At 35.4% G+C, this 15708-nt stretch overlaps 1 long non-coding RNA gene across 1 annotated transcript in view; it reads right to left on the minus strand.

Moving 5' to 3' along the window:
• The window catches only part of LOC119625773 (uncharacterized), an 81965-nt gene that overhangs the window by 47490 nt on the left and 18767 nt on the right, over positions 1-15708 (minus strand). Inside the window, exon 3 of the long non-coding RNA XR_005241884.2 lies at positions 6287-6427. This is a non-coding gene — a long non-coding RNA (uncharacterized lncRNA). The remainder of the gene's footprint in view (positions 1-6286; positions 6428-15708) is intronic.

Raw genomic sequence — 15708 nt, forward strand, 5'->3', positions numbered from 1 at the left:
GCTCTGCAAAAATAGAGGCATACAGTATCAAGCAACCACTAAAGCTACAGAATTAACATTTGTTCGAAAGTTTCCATAAGAAATTTCAGATAGGACTTTTAAATGTCTCTATTTTTAAGGCTAGTAAATCAAACCCCCAAAAACTTTCTCCATCGAACTTAACCTGTAACCTCTACCATTTAGAGGAATTTCCATCCTGTGAGGTTCCCAAGATTTGCTAAATCTGCCAGCCTGGTAAGAGCTAACCTTCCTTACTATGTATAAGACTGGGAATGCATTAGTCAGGCATCATGTCAGTTTTCATAGGAGGTCTTTTTAAGCCATCCATTTGTGTATAAAGTCAACTTTGTTCTTTAATATTGTTTCATCATGACTGATTGAATAAGAATTTGTCTCAAATATGCCACCAAAAGTAAGGTCTTGGTTACATAAGAAATTTGCGCAATTATATTCTGGATAAAAAGGAGGGAAGATTCTACTTGAATCTGTTAATGAAAATGAGTTTGAAAGAGCAAATCTCTCAAGATGGATTCCAAGTAGCTAACTGGGCCTAAATTTAAAATAGAGCCAAGCAGCCATTTGCTGACTACAGGACACACACACACTCTGACTTCTCCCTAAACCTGCACCCTTTTAAATCTGGGAGTTTTCAGAGCTTCGCTGTATCAATCAGTTAGAGCTGGGATGAATTGCGCAATCAGAACTCAGCTAGATTGACAATTACAACTAAGTAAACTTGAATCCTTTATTTGCATAAATGAACCTGACTGGGAACCTGAATGAGAGTTTTTGCTATAAAATCTAAACCCTGGCCAGGAACAGTGACTTGTGCCTGTAATCCCACCAGTTTGGGATGTTGAGGCAGGAAGATGGGTTGAGGCCAGGAGTCTGAGGCCAGCTGGGACAACATAGTGAGACACCCAAACAATTTTTTTGTAAATTGCTCTACAAAAAGGAATTTAAAAAAAAACAAAATTAAAACAAAAACAAAAAACAAACCTTCTGTTTGTTCTCTGGAATGCATCTTCATTTTATACTGAAGGCTATATCTCCCCACTTTGCAAACTCTTCACTGTCACAAAGTCTCTTTCCCTCAAATTCAGATGTAGAGAACTTCTGTTCACAAAATCCATATAAATGACACTATTGCCATGAAGAACAAAGGGTATCTAGCAAAAGTTTCTGAATTCTGGGTTTTGCTCAGAAGCACACATAAGTTTAAAATGTTTCATTTCTATTTAGAAAGCAATCTATTAATTTAAACATTAGAGGTCATTCAAGAAGAGATAGGATTCCCTTATATAGCCACAAAAAATAGAGCATTAAAATGGCACCAACGATATTTCAAACAAATAACTAGAAATTTTTTTTTTTTCTAATCAGTTCGATGAGTGCCATTTCAGGTGTCCCTAACCCTAGGCCACCTTGTGACCAGCTATGAACCAGGCCACACAGCAGAACGATGAGCAGCAGGCAAGCAAGCATTACCACCTGAACTCTGCCTCCTGTTAGATCAGCGGCAACATTAGATTCTCATAGGAGCACAAACACTATTGTGAACTGCACATGTGAGGGATCTAGGTTGCACTGCTTATGAGAATCTAATTCCTGATGATCTGAAGTGAAACAGTTTCAGCCCCAAACCATCCCTCCACCTTTCGCCTAATCCATCGAAAAATTGACTTCCACAAAACTGGTCCCTGGTGCCACAAAGCTTGGGGACAGCTGTGCTATTTAATTAATTCTTGTTTGCTAAATTTGGTTCAGTGGTCTGATTTCATGAAGTCTTTTACTTCTATACTAAAAAGAGTTCTGGAAATCCTGACTCAGTCAATGGTATGGTCTGAAAGTTATCTAAGCAATGTCAGTTCAAGAGTTTGCACCCAACAGTCTATTCTTTGAAGTATCACTTGGAGTACAATAGTCCTCCCTTATCCTCAAGGGCCATTCCAAGACATCCAGTTGATGCCTAGAACCGTGAAAAATATCAAACCTTATACACACTATGTTTTTTTTCCTAATTTAGTGGAGAACTGTCACTTTTTCACTGAAAGGAAGCAATTTACTGCTTTCCTTTTGCGTATCCAAATTGCCAGCATCACTACTCTTGCACTTTGGATTCATTACTAAGTAAAATAGGGGTTATTTGAACAGAAGCACTGCTTTAGCACAACAGTTAATCTGATAAACAAAGATTGCTACTAAGTGACTAACTGGTTGGTAGTATCTACAGCATAGACACATTGAGCATGAGCAAGTGGGTGATTCATGTCCAGGCCTGGACAGAGGTGGATGGTATGACATTTCATCACATTACTCAGAATGGTACACAATTTAAAACTTACAAATTGTTTACTTCTGAGATTTTCCATTTAATATTTTTGGATTATGATGGACCATAGGTAACCAAAACCATGGAAAGTGAAACTGCAGATGGGGGGCTTACTGTATCTTGTACAGTCCATTCTATGAGGCTCTCAGACTGCCCTGTGTGAAGACAAAAACTCGGGTCTGTAATTTACAGGAGAGCCTTCAGGCACACATTAGAATATATAAAAAATCATCTACAACATGTTATCTGTTATCTGTAGATAATAAACATATAACGATTGTGGTTCACTCAAGACCCAAGGGCTTTTCAGTCAGCTTTTGATAAATGCTGCTCGACCTGGCTCTCTCCTTTCAGGGCAGTGAGCTCCCCTCTAGCCTCCACCTCTTGGTGGGTCCAGAAAGTGACCATCTAGGAGCCAAGGCATGGAACTGGAAACCCCAGGAGTCTTCTTGGTTCTCTACCTTACTGGGGCCAAGCTCTTACCCAAGCTGCAAGACTAAAGTCTCCTTTCCCTTTCCCTCTCCCATTCACAAGCAGAAGGACTCTCTTTCTGTGGCCACCACAGCTGGGAATGTGTTGGGTCACACCTGAAGCCAGCACAGAACTGGGTCTCACCCAAGGCCCATGGTAGTACTGCCTGGCTATTGCTGATTTTTATTCAAGACTCAGGGTCTCTTTAGTCAACAGGTAATGAATCTTGCCAAAACTGGATCCTTCCCTTCACGTCAGTGGATTCTCTTCTGGCCAACTGTGTGTCTAGAAATGTTGTTTGGGAGGCTAGGGCCTGGAATGGGGGCATCAGGCTTGGTGCCTTACACCACTGTGGATAGGCTGGTATTCAGATTGCAAGACAAAGTCCTCTTTACTCTTCTCTCTCCTTTCCTCAAGCTAAGTGAGGGAGTCTCTTCCAGAACTGCGAGCTGTATTGCCTGGGGTTAGTGAAGGGGTGATGCAAACACTCATTCGGCCACCACATCTGATGTTTCACTAGGTCACATGTACCCCAAATCCACTGGCTCTGAGCCCAGCATAGCACCAGGACTTGCCCATGATTGCAGTTCTTGTGGTTTAGACTGCTTTTCTAGTTGATTTGGAACCCCAGAGCACTTTAGCCCGTGGTGGAAAGGCTTCCTGGAATTCAGGTTCTGACTACTGGGATGGATGATTTCCATCTGGTTAGGGCTGGTCTAAATGCTCCCTCCATGGGTGCCAGCTGAATTCTAACTTGTGTTGCTTTCCACTGTGACAGGCAGCACTGAGTTTCAATGCAAGGTCCACAATCACTGCACTCTCCCTTCCCCAAACACAGATTCTCTCTCTGCACCATGTGGCTGCTGCAGGAAACTGGGGAGGGATGGTGTCGACAATTCAAGACTATTTTTTCCTACCCTCTTCAGTGCCCCCTTCCCTGATATGATGTTAAAACCAGGTATTATGATCATCATCCACCTGATTTTTGGTTCTTATGAAAGTGCTTTCTTGTGTGGATAGTTGTTCAATGTGGTGTTCTTTCAGGGGGAGATAATCACTGAAGGGTTCTTGCTCTGCCTCCTTCTAGGTGTTTACTTTTAAATTAAAAAATTTAAACTAGTCTCACTTTCCAAAATGTTTCCGTGCTAGAAATCTCTGGAAGAGAGATTATTTTAAACGTTTAATTCATTTAAAATAGTAGAATTTTCTTTTTTTCTGGGAATTTAAAAAAATATTTATTTATCTAAGTGCTTATTTTTCTCCATAAAGCAATCCAATCAGTGTTCTTTAATGTAAAACATAAAACAATATAGTTTATTAAAAGCTTTCAGAGGTAGGAACACCATGAGAGTTAAAGCATTGCTTGAGTATAGACAATGATACACAGAGAGACAAACAGATGCAGAGAGAACATATAGCTTCAGTTCTACAATTTCAGTCACAGGCAGGTCAAAGCGAATACAAACATTATAACAGATTTTACAAGCATCAAAAAGTTGTTCTTCCCAATGGCTACAGAATTTGTAAATTAATTTGAGTTCATAATAAATGATCAAAAAGACTAAAAACTAGATTCTCTCATCTTTCATCTAACAGGAAATAGATGTCTACCATTCAGCAATAATAATCACCAAATGGTTAAGCCAGAGGTTGGCAAACTATGGCTCACTGTCTATTTTTCGATAACACAAGAAAAGATTTTTTCATTTTTAAATGGTTGGAAAAAATCAAAATAATAATAAAAATATTTTGGGACATATAAAAAGCTTTATTAAGAAATTAAATTTTTAGTGCCTATACTTAAAAAGCACTTTATTTTTAAATTTTTATTGGACTCAGCCATGTTTATCCTTTATATATTTTCAATGACTGCTTTTGAACTTGCCATAGTCTAAATGTTTGTGCCCCCCTCCAATTAGCATGTTAAAATTCCAAACCCCAAAACGATGGTATTAGGAGATAGGGCCTTTAGAAGGTGATTAGGACATGAGGGTGGAGGCCTTACAGATAAAATTAGTGGCCTTATGAAACAGATCCGAGTGAGACCTTTGTTATTTCCACTTGTAAGAATACAAGGAGAAGGTGTCATCCAGGAACCAGAAAGCAAGCCTTTCCTGTACACCAACCCTACCTTGACCTTGGACTTTCCGGTCTCCAGAATCCAGTTTCTACTATTTTTAATAGTTTATCTTGAGCTCAAATTAATTTACAAATTCTGTAGTCATTGGGAAATTTATTTCTCCAGTGAGAAATAAATTTGTTTGTTTATAATGTACCCAGTTTATGGTATTTTGTTATGATAGACAGCCCAAATGGACTAACACAGCACTGCTACAGCAAAGTTGAGTACAGGCATGCATCACTTAACAATGTTTCAGTCAACAATGAATTGTCTACAACTTGAGTATCCCTTACCTAAAATGTTTGAGACCAGAAGTGTTTCAGATTTTGAATTTTAAAAATACTCATACTTACGTACAATACATGTGTATTAGTGATGATGCATGTGTTTCAATGATCATTTCCCACTCATTATCTCTTATTTTGTATATTTGTGCTTGCTCTCTCTCTCATTTTTTTTTTTTTTTTTTTTTTTCCAAATTAAGTTAGCTAGTTGTTTACTTTGCTGGATATTTTTATGAGCCATCACTATTTTTATTGTTTTACTAATTCCTACCTGATTAATTTCTGCTTTTATCGTATAATTTTGCTTTGTCCTTTCTTTTGCTTAAAGTTCATTTTCAAACTTTTGTGTTAGAAAATATCATCATTTTAATAAAAATAATTATGTAAGGCTGTATATTTTCTTTAAATCATTCCTTTATATTATATATTTTGATATGTAGTATTTTCATAAAAAGTATGTTCTAAAAATTCTGTAACTTCATGGCTCTTTTCTCTTTTTCTCTAGGTGCTGTCTCACAGAGAGTTTTTAAATTGTAGAGTTTTTGGGTGAGGATTTGAGTATTTTGTTTTAGTTTCTATTTCCTTGCATTGTGATCAGAGAATATTATTAATCTTGTTTTTATGTTATCAAGACCTGAAATTGTGGAACAGAAGATAAAAGCCATGTTCTCTATGCCATGTTTAAATTACCTTGCCCACAGAATTCGCAAGTATAATAAAATTATTGTTTTACATCAATACGTTTTGGTGTCATTTGTTACTCTTTATTGATAACTGGAACATGGTAAGACATAAGGAAAATTTACTTTATGATTTTAAAGAATAAAATAAACTCAGCATTGGATATCACACTACAGGTCATAAAACCCAATCAGCCTTCTGATGTTTGAATCCCCTCTAAACAAAGTTGCCAGTCATCATCATCCATACCCTATTCATATACGTTCAGTTACTGAGAGTTTACTAATTATACAAGCTTTCATAATCAGGCTAAATTTATTTTTTCCTTCGGGCATTATGTCATAGGACATGATAAAAAAGAAAAAAAGAAAAAAGGTGGGAAGACTGAGAACTCACTTGTTGATACAGACCAAAACCCATTCCAGCTTTTCCAGAAGAGATAGTGTATGTTATTGTTTCTCTTGTTCAGTTTTTCCAACATGTAATAGAGCTGAGTAGCTGTAACAGCTTTTATAATTTCTGCTTTTAGCTTCTGTTCTGTATAAAATAAATTTAAAAATGGTACTTTGTTTAGTATTCAATTTATCAGATATTTGGCAGTCAAAAATGGCTAATCAGAACTTTTTTGTTGTTTTGTTCTTTACTAATACGAAAGCATTTCTTTAACTAATGAAAAAATATGTGACAACTGTCCTTTTTCCTTTAATGTTGTGCAAAAGTGTCATCTGTCTCTATAATATGTGCCCGTTGCTGGCTATTTACCTCAACGTTCAGAATCACTAATTTGTGAGCCATAGTTGTGCTTCTTCAGTTTATAATTTTTTTACAATTTTTTTTTTTTTTGAGATGGAGTCTTGCTCTGTTGTCCAGGCTGGAGCACAGTAGCACGATCTTGGCTCACTGCGACCTCTGCCTCCTGGGTTTAGGATCACTCCTAAAGTGATCCTCCTGTCTCAGCCTCCCAAGTAAGCTGGGACTACAGGGGTGTGCCACCATGCCCAGCTAATTTTTTAATTTTTAGTAGAGATGGGGTTTCAACATGTTGGCCAGGCTGATCTTGAACTCCTGACCTCAAGTGAGGCCTCCTAAAGTGCCGGGATTACAGGAGTGAGCCACCACGCCCAGCCCGTAATTATTTTTCTCTTTGCCATCTGACCTCAGGATAAGAAACTGTTTTCAAATGTCCATCATTTACAAATCTTGGAGTTGTGTTGTGGGTTTTGATAGTTTTCAATATCCTGAAAAGCTTTGAGCTCAGTCTCTGAATTCATCTCAGCTCTCCATCTTTACATCAGTAATAGTAGTCATTAGATTAAACCCCCCAAAACTTTCTGAACCTAAAGCCTTTTGGATCAATCTCCAGTTCTCCTAGAATTGACCCGAATATTGTGACTGAATGAAATCTGATCCTATGAACAGAGATGACTCATTGTTATGCCAGAATTCTTGGTGCTATTTTGCACCAGAGAATTCTGTGAATCTGTATCTTCTGAGGACTGAACAAAACTGAAATGACATCCTGGATTTGGAAGCACTCATATTATCTGATATTGATTTTTTAAATTTTGGAGAACATATTTTTTTAAAATACAATTGTCAGGATCATTATTATTTAATGATGTGTTGAAAATGTTGCCAGCATAAAAAGAAAAGAAGTAGAAGTAAGAGACACCATTGGGAAAATGGGAAAAAAATACAAATTATACATAGAAAATCCAAGAAAAACAATTAAAAACTTCTAAAATAAATGACTTGAGATTTAAAAAGTATTTTTAAATCTATTCTATTCATAACCTATGAGTAGACACAGTGGGAAAATAAGTTTTCATTTACAATATACGTTTTAAATATTCAGAAAAAGACTTTGGATTTAACCTGTTTGTGCAGGACTTATGTATCCACAATTAAAATTTTATTGTCAGAGAAATATTGGAGAAATTTAAATAATATAGAAAAATGAACACGATATAATTTTGACTGAGAAACTGGTAAATACAATGTGATCTGAACTATGTTTCCATTATGTCTATGAATAGAAACATGACCAAAAGGAAGCATAGAAAAATTTAATGTTGGTTTTCTCTATGTTTTAAGTTATTGCCATTTTTCCCTAAAAGAGTACTCTTTTGTCAAAAAAGTTATTTATAACTTGAATAAAATTTTACATATATTTCTATATACATACATATATATATATATCCATTTGGTAAAGGTGATTAAAAGTGAACAAAGTTGTGACAATCTTCCAAATATGAATTTTAAAAATTAGAAATGCCTGATCCCGTTCCTCAAGCCCTGTATTATTTTGAAACAAATTCCAGACATCATAATATTTCAGCCTCAATTATTTCAGAATATGTTTCCAAAGTAAAATAAATCTTTTTCTTAAAAAAAAAATCTCAATAATATTATCATAGAAAAAATTTAACAATATTTCTTAATATTATCAAATATTCACTCGGTTCTCAAATTCTCTAGTTGTCTCATAATTTTTCCTTGCAATGTTTAAATCATAATTCAGGTAAAATATATGCATTGTAATGGTTGACATGTATCTTCAGTCTGCTTTAATCTTTAAAATATTGAGGCTTTTCCTGAATCTTTTTCGACTTGAATTTTATTTGTTGGATAAACTTGGTCTTTGAACTTTTAGATTTTCCCAACACCTGGATCAATTGGATTTTGCTCATTAACCCCTGTGTATTATTTAGTATAATCTCTGTATTCTCTATAAATTTCTGGTTAGAACTAGAGGTTTTATCACATTCACATGTATTTTCTTCATTTTTTGATGTCATTGGCCATTTGCAGGTATTTTAAAACATGTTCAACCTTTTTTGACACTCCACTACTAAGAGATTCTCCTCAAATCTCAATTTACTCTAGTAATTTTCTTGTAACCAGTAGAATACAGTGGAAATAATGCTGTAAGACTTTTGAAGCTAGATCAGAGAAAAATTATGCAGGTCCCCTGGCTCTTTTTGGATGCTCACTAGGGCAATTATTTCCTTTCTGGGGCGATTTAATCCTCCCTCCCATTTCGGGGACATTTAGTCAAGTCTGGACACAATGGGAAGGGTGGTGCTACTGCCATCTAGTGGGTAGAGGCAGGGATACTGTTAAACATCCTGCAAGGCACAGGACACACTCCCTACAAGACGTCAATAGTTCCAGGGTTGAGAACCCTGGTCTAAGGGAAGCCAACTGCGATATGACAAGTCTAATTACTCTGAGACTGCTATGCTGGATAATCCACTTGTAGATATTCCAGTCAATCCCATTAGAGCTCTCAGTTGAGAGCCAGCATCAACTTTCAGCCATGAGAACCAACCATCCTGGATATTCAGTCCAGTTAAGTCTTCAGATCACTGTAGCCTTGGCTGACCTTTACTTGCAATTGCCTGAGAGACCCCAAGAGAGAAATACCCAGTCAAGTTCTTCCTGAATTTCCAACACAAAATTGTGAGCAAAATAAAAGATTGTTTAAATCTACCAAGGACTGGGATCAACTGTTAAATAACAATATTAACAGGAACTAGTCAGTGTTTAAATCTATTCACAGATTAGAAGTTACAAAATGGATATATTCTATTATTATTTCCTATGCATTAATTGGAATCTTTTTATAAGGAGACACTTTTCCTATTGACTATTTGATTACTGTAAAGTACAGTTTAAATAAGAAAATCAGTGTGAATGCTTGACTTTACAATTTAGTAAAACTGCAAAATCTCTTAAAAAATGGAATAAAAGAGGTGAGAAAAATCTTAAGAAAACATTGTGAAAGCAAGAACTGTGGTTTATAGATTACTTTGAATTGTTACATTGACAGCTGACTGCTCAATGTTCACAATGGAAGGCAGGTATCAGCAGACTATGGTTTTAATTTGCTGAAAGGAAAGAACTACCATTCTAGAATTTTATACACAGTGAAAATATTCATCAAGATTGTGAAATAATAATCACATTCAAAGACATGATTACGATAAAAATGAGTGTTTGTACCAGCTACAAGTCTGACTGAAAGTAAATAGAACTAAGTTTTTGAAATAATTGTATTGTTGAAGAAATTATAAGCCTCTACTCAAATTATTTTAACTTTTTGGGACTTACAACTATATTTGCCACTCTTGTGTTATCATAAAATGGACTGTAAATAAGGTATATTTTCCAACATCCATTACGAATACATCCAACGAAGATAACAGAAAATGGAGACTATCACAGGAGGCAAGACAAGGGCCATAATGGATATTGGTCAAGGACCCTGAGAGCAGACTCAGATCTAATCTTGTAAATTCTCATCCCTAAGAAAGTGAATCTTCACAATGCCTGGTTCTGGAGAATTTCTGCATTGCCACATACCACTTACTGCTCTGTTTCTTCCATTGTTTCTTTTTCTAAATGATAATCCTCATTGCAATGATCTTATCCCCGTTATAGCATAGTATATTCAATATCCGAAAAGACCAGAAGATAACTATTCTTTCAGACCATAGGTTTAAGAAACAAGAAAATCTACATCAGAGCCTTATAGAAAAAGCTGTGAATTATCCATACCAGAAAAACTTTCATCATCAATGTCCACCTTGGGTGTGGGATTAAAGTGTGGCACTCTCTGTGCAGTCCTCGGCTAGACATATTTCCTCATTTTACAGATGAGGACATTGATTTAATAAGTAACTTATTGATTTTTAAAAATACCTCTTTTATCACACATAGAGTATTTTAGTTGAATAATGGAAAAATTTGAGGATAGATATGTTGATGCTGTTTGACATAAATATAAATTAAATGAGTTAGCATAAAAAGAAATTAGAATAAATTGAGTTTAATTATCACTAAGAAAGTTGAAGTTTTTCTGTTTCCACTTTTCAGCCTTTTGTGTTATCACTAGACTATTGTCAATGAGTCATTATAAGCAAAGGGAAGTAGGCTGCAGGTGTTGCTAATGATCACTTATATATTTTCACAGTGTTCCAAAGCTGTACTTTATTACTTATTCCAGATTGAACTATTTTTATTTTAATTGGTACTTTTAGAGATTTGGTTCCCAACCAGCTGGCATGGTCCAGTGGGTGAGGCAGAGAAATAGCACTTTTGTTACGGTAAAAGTGAATGCAAATTGACTAATATCTACCAATCATAATTTGAAATAGGACACTGCTCCTATGTTGACTCAGATTTTCATAGGATAATGACTGAGTGTATTGTCCTCTGAGAGGACTTGTACTCTTACCACACAAAGATATATTGAACACCCACAAAATAGCATTAGAAGCAAATAAGAAACCCTAGCATAGTTTGGTACTTCTTGATTTTGATGTTTTATACATCACTAGTGAAACTAAGTTATTGTTCACATCAATAAAGCAATATTTGAGACACACATGAAAACATAGAAATAATGTACAAATTTGCTGATCACTGAAGTAATGTGCACATATTACTTTATATCTCCCCCTTTCTACATATACAAGTTCTTAACGCAGGTTATATACTTTAAAAATTAGTATAATGTTTTACATAAGAACTTAGTATGTGGAACTTGTAAATGATCTGTGCTCCATAAATGTTTGTGGATGATGCAGAATCTTTAATTTATAAATAACTAATTTGTTATCTTATACTATACACACATATGCTCTACTCCAAAATGTATTTTAGGTCATTTAGCCATGCTTTGCAGTAGTCCTGCTTCCCAGTTGTTTCACATTTCTTTTGGGTGTACTACAGTGGCTCCCTGAATTGTTAGTTTACTGCAAAATTTTGACATGTTACTGCAGGTTAGATTTTATGCTTTGTTCCCTCTTTAATTAATACCAAACACCTGATTTTTTTTTAAACTAGAAATTGCCACAAATTATGAGGAGGTAGATTTTACTAATCTAAAAGAGTTCCATACTATTTTTGTTTATTATAATTTAGAAGTTGTACTGACAGATTGTTATTGTTAAGGCACTTTTTTGTTACTATTAGAATAAGAAAATTGGGGCCTTTCTGCTAACTGCCTTTCACTAGGTTAATCAGTCAGAATTACAGTAGCTTCAATTCAAACAAAGGGAGCAATGTTATATATAATAGAATTAAGGGAAGTAAGTCAGAGTTCAACAAATGGTTGTCAAAGTTTGATATGGTGGGAAGATAAAATTACAAATATGCATATAACCATATCTCTCTGTGTGTGTTTGTGGGTATGTTTTGATATATAAAGACACACATAAGTTGAAAAAAACATGATTATATATAACATTCAATATTGAATTCAATATATAATTGATGGCAGCATATGCCTAAAGTTGTGGGTTGAATTACTGTATGTCTCACAAAAAGATATGTTAAAGTCCTAACCTTTAGTATTTGTGAACTTATGTGGAAATAATGCCTTTGCAGGGTGGGAGTGTAAATTAGTTCAACCATTGTGGAAGACACTGTGGTGATTCCTCAAGGATCTAGAACTAGAAATACAATTTGACCCAGAAATCCCATTACTGGTATATACCCAGAGGATTATAAATCATTCTACTATAAAGAAACAGGCACATGTATGTTTATTGTGGCAGTATTCACAATAGCAAAGACTTGGAACCAACTCAAATGCCCATTAATGATAGACTGGATAAAGAAAATGTGGCACATATACACCATGGAATGCTATGCAGTCATAAAAAGGATGAGTTCATTCCCTTTGCAGGGACATGGATGAAGCTGGAAACCATCATTCTCAGCAAACTAACATAAGAACAGAAAATCAAACACCACATGTTCTCACTCATAAGTGGGAGTTGAACAATGAGAACACATGGACACAGGGAGGGAAACATCAAACACCAGGGCCTGTTGGAGGGTGGGCGGCTAGGGGAGGGATGGCATTAGGAGAAGTACCTAATGCCTAATGTAGATGACGGGTTGATGGGTGCAGCAAACCACCATGGCACGTGTATACCTATGTGACAAACCTGCACATTCTGCACATATACCCCAGAACTTTAATAATAATAATAATAATAATAATTTAAAATGAAGTCAGTAGGTGGACCCATAATCCAATATGATTGACATCCTCATAAGAGGAGAGAGACACAGAGAGAACATCACGTGACAACAGGCAGAGATTGAAGTGCTGCAGATGCAAACCAATGAATGCCAAGGAACACTAAAGATTACCCGCAAATTACCAAAAGCTAGAAAAGGGCAAAGAAGCATTCTTTTCTGAAAGCTTCAGAGGGAGCATGATCATTCGGACAATCTGATTTTGGACTTCGAGACTTCATAATTGTGAGATAATACGTTTTTGTCATTTTAAACTGTTCAGTTTGTACTTTATTGTAGCAGTTCTAGGAAATGAATACGTCTAGCTATCAAATATTTGAAAAAGAAAACTAAGTTTTACAGGGGCTTAATTAAAACTATGACAAAATTTCATACTTTGATAACACCCTTTGTTCCAAACACTTACCAAAGATGGGTAAAATATAAAATAAGGAAATCAGAAGGACATGGCCTTTCTCAAATGCAAAGGCAAAACGTTTTTTTGGCCGGTAACAGAAAAGAAATGAAAAGTTGTGAGCAGATGATGATATGGCCTTCCTAACTTCCTAACTTTCAGTTCTCAGTAGGCAGAAGTTTCCAGGATCTAAAATATACCCTCAAGAAAGGGGACCAAAGTGAGGTTTGCTACTTGAAGTTCTAGAGTGGCTTATAGCTCCCGCTGAGATACAGAATAGGCATAGTCACAACCTTATGACTAGAAGGTGAACAAAACAACCCCAAAAGAAACTAAACTGAGAAGATAAGTTTTACCAAGCTTTCAAGGGAGCCAAACATGCTTATTTTAACCTACCATTTTGGAGAACAGTAAAAGCACAGACACTACCAGACTAATGTTTAGATATACTATAGTAATTAGGAGAATATTTTAAAAATAGACATATTGATACAAATGCATACAAAAAATCTGAAGATACTATCTTACTAAACTACTATCAAATCAAATTTATCTATCAATTAATCAACACACCATAACTAATTATAATATTGGAACACAAAATAGTTTAACTTCAGAAAATCTATTACTCCAAAATATCATATTAATAAGTCAAAGAAAATACACCATGTGAAGATAAATGTGGAAAACTCCTTTAGCAAATTATCAAATTCACTCATGATATTTTTCTAAAAAAAATTTGCAAGAAAACTATCAATGAAAAATCATTTTCCTAGTTTTATTGAAGTACCTGTCAAAAAGCTAAAAGAAAACGATGGGCATTTCCATTAAGTCAGTGATGTGGTTAGGCTTTATGTCCCCACCCAAATCTCATCTTGAATTGTAATCCCCATATTCTCCATATGTCAAGGGAGAGACCAGGTAGAGGTAATTGAATCATGGGGGCAGTTTCTATGCTGTTCTCATGATAGTGAGTGAGTTCTCACAAGATCTGATTGTTTTTAGAAGAGGCTCTTCCCCTTTCACTTGGCACTTCTTTCTGCCGCCTTGTGATGAAGGTGCCTTAACTCTCCTTCGTCTTCTGTCACAATTGTAAGTTTCCTGAGATCTCCTCAGCCATGCAGAACTGTGAGTCAGTTAAATCTTTTTCTTTTATAAATCACCCAGTCTCAGGCAGTTTTTTAATAGCAGTGTGAGAACGGACTAACATAGTCTACAATAAGAAAAAGATGCCTAATCTCACGGTTTCTAATAGGTAATGGTCAACACAATGTTCAAAAATGATTATGGTAAGAAAGAAAAAGAAATAAATCTGGGAAATAATAATAATCACAAAGGAAGAGAGAAAACTCTCCTTATTCGTTAATTATGTGATTACCTACGTTGGAAATTTAGGGGATTCTGTGGACAGATTATTAAAACTCACCAGCATACAAAAATCAGTATCATTCCTAATAATGAATACACCAACAATTAACAAAAATCAATCAATAAAAATATGTTCTATAAAACATAAAAAGTTATACAGAATCTTAGACTGTAGGTGAAAAATTATTGGAGATGATTTTTAAAAGCCTGAATAAATGGAAAGTTATGTTCATATGATTGTTTCTCGGGAAAACTTTGATGATGTACCACAGATTAATCTCAAAATCTAATATAATTTAAATAAAGAAATTTTGGGGGGGTTTTCATGGAACTCGAAAACTACAAATGCAAAATCACATGGCCAAAAACCACTATGACGATTTGAACAACTGTGATAATAAACTCGACCTCACATATAACAAAAATTTTAATAAATGAATAATACAGATATTAGTACAGGATGAATAAATAGACCAACAGAATATAACAAGCCTAGAAAGTGATTCATTCATATATGACAATAATGTATGACAGACATAGTATTACAAATAAACGAGGAAAAAAGATGACCTGTTAGATAAATGGTGTTGGGATAATTGTTTATCCATATGGAAAAAGTTAAATTAAGTCCTTTAAAACTTTTTGAGTAAAACAAAGAGTAACATTTTTATGACCTTCAGGGAAGAAAGGATTTAATTACTTCAGACACAAAAAGAACACAAATTATAAAAGAAAACCCAGCACTTTGGGAGGCCGAGGCGGGTGGATCACAAAGTCAGGAGATGGAGACCACCCTGACTGACACAGTGAAACCCTATCTCTACTAAAAATACAAAAAATAGCCGGATGTGGTGACAGGTGCCTGTAGTCCCAGCCACTTGGGAGGCTGAGGCAGAAGAATGGCGTGAACCCATGCGGTGGAGCTTGCAGTGAGCCCAGATCACGCCACTACACTTCAGCCTGGGGGACAGAGCAAGACTCCATCTCAAAAATAAAGTAAAAT

The sequence above is a fragment of the Chlorocebus sabaeus genome, chromosome 15 (genome assembly GCF_047675955.1).
Source record: "Chlorocebus sabaeus isolate Y175 chromosome 15, mChlSab1.0.hap1, whole genome shotgun sequence".
Classification (NCBI taxonomy): domain Eukaryota; kingdom Metazoa; phylum Chordata; class Mammalia; order Primates; family Cercopithecidae; genus Chlorocebus; species Chlorocebus sabaeus.